Genomic DNA, 2,309 nt, shown 5'->3' with positions numbered 1-2,309 from the left:
CGTTGCCATTTTAGTTCTGGATCTACTCAGTGCTGATTGGGATTTTGTTAAACATTTTGTTAACACATACAGCGTTAATGCCAGGTGCTGCCTCTGTCCCTCGCCTGACTCAGCTCCTGAGATGAGTGAGTGCATGCTGGAAGACCTTCTTAGCCCATTTGCATTTTCTAATTAAGTTAATCTCACAGTTCCAGTTGAGTTCTGTGTCTGACATAAATGCATTGTTCTTGTTACTGGTGGTAAAGTGATGGGTTCTGGTGCCCATGAATTAAAATAGCTCAGGAAGTAGCGTGGGAGAATCCAATCACATGGGCCGGGTCTGAAGAGAAACTTTTCCAAAGGGAAGTAAGAATTCAAGCAGGAAAACTGATCACAGAATGTGTGGGTTGAAAAGGACCTTAAAGATCATCCAATTCCACCCCCTGCCATGGGCAGGGACACCTCCCACCAGCCCAGGTTGCTCAAAGCCTCATCCAGCCTGGCCTTGAACCTCTCCAGGGATGGGGCATCCACAGCTTCTCTGGCCACCCTGGGTCACTGCCTCACCACCCACTACGTGAAAAATTTCCGCCTAATCATCACTGTTTCGTACAACACTGGTGTGTTAATGTACATGGACCACTTATCTGTCCCAAGGGAACTTGTCTTTTATACCTGACTGAGAAACGTGGGTCCCAGTGAGACTAAGCAGAGATTGTGTGTCTTCTCACTGCTGTGTTGCTGGTGGTATGTACCCAATAGCCACGAGTTTCACTGAAGCACTATGTTTGACATCTCTTTGGCGTTTTTTCAGGGACTCCAGGATTTAGGAGTTTCATGTGAATGATGGGTCTGTTTTACATACACTGCTTGTAAATACTTTGTATTATGGTTTGGTGCTGGGAACCCCATCACAGAGCTGCAGGGCAAGACGTATCAATAGGGATATTTTCTGCTCTTGCAAAGGATATAAACCAATCAGTCCATGCTGAGAAACCATCCCTTTCCATCCTGTTTCTTCCTTTTTTTAACAAAAGCAGGAAGAACACAAAATCAAGACTTGTAACATTGTTTGTAGATGATTTAATCTTACTATGTGCAATGACAATTGAAGCCAGTTCTGCACCAATTAGTTAATTATTTCCCTGTTAAGGGACTGAAGATGCTGGATTCAAGCCTAGAGCAAGTCTTTTGGGGGATTTCAAAGACGGTTCGGAAACATGAACAGTAGCTGTTGGCCTCCATAATCCCAGCAAAGTTTCCTAGGTAAAGGTTAAGATCACACTGTGCTGAATCTCTCCTTAAATTTTGGCTTTATTCTATGAGATGAGTTGCCTGAGGATAAGTGACCTACTACTGCCAGTTGGAGATGATCTCTGTTAACTCAGACCCTTTGTTTTTGGAGCCAAAAAAGCAGAGAGGTTCAAAACCATTGTGATGTATACATGACCCCATGACCCACTGTGTCTGTACTGTTGTCTGTTTCCATATAAAAATGCTAAATGCGGCATGACATGGCTAAAATAAAATTATTTCATTAACCAGAATGATCTAAAATATTAAATATGACCTCAGAGCTGAGAGGTCCCCAGCTGGGATCATTCTGCCAGTGATGACTAGACCAAGTCTGTAACTCAGGTCACTCTTCAGTGAAATGCGATGATTTTTGGGGGGTGTCTTTGTGATTAATAACCACCCACTCCCCAAAATCTGAAAAGGCAGACAGGTTGGGTGGATGTAAACCATTTTCTTTCCCAATATTTACCAAGTACCAGGTGTCCATTGCTTAGCTATGACATCTCTGTGGGGCTATTTATAGTAGTTTATTGATGGGGAAACTGAGGCAAGGGCAGTGTCTGACCCAGGGGAGGAGTGTTGGGCTAGTGTTAAAATTCAGCCATTCCTGGGCTCACAGTTACTACAGAGAGCACATGCTTTTTCACTAATTGTCCTGTATACCTGCACTCTTACAACTCAGATCCTGGTCTATGCAGCATTTTAAGCAGCAAGAGGTGCAGCTTGTGATGCTGACAATCCTGGTGTAGCAGGGCTTGACACGAGGGGCTGGGGGGCCATGTGGGTCACCCCATGCCTGTGTGTGCTCATGCCTGCACGGGGAGAAGGGTGATCCCTGGTGGTGTGGTTACTCTGCTATTTTGTTCTGTTTCTGGAATAGTTTTGAAAAAATAACAAAATGGGAGTTGCTCTGCTGGGGTCGGATCCTGCCCTTAGTTTTCTCCTGCCTGCTTCCTGACCTCACCCAGCTGGGCAGAGGAGAGGGGGCATCAAAACCTGGAGGTGTAAGGGGAAATTTGCCCCTCACAAAAAAA

Source organism: Pterocles gutturalis, unplaced genomic scaffold, assembly GCF_000699245.1.
Source record: "Pterocles gutturalis isolate BGI_N339 unplaced genomic scaffold, ASM69924v1 scaffold2994, whole genome shotgun sequence".
Classification (NCBI taxonomy): domain Eukaryota; kingdom Metazoa; phylum Chordata; class Aves; order Pterocliformes; family Pteroclidae; genus Pterocles; species Pterocles gutturalis.
The sequence above is the reverse complement of the archived record's forward strand: the minus strand, read 5'-3'. Positions refer to the sequence as shown.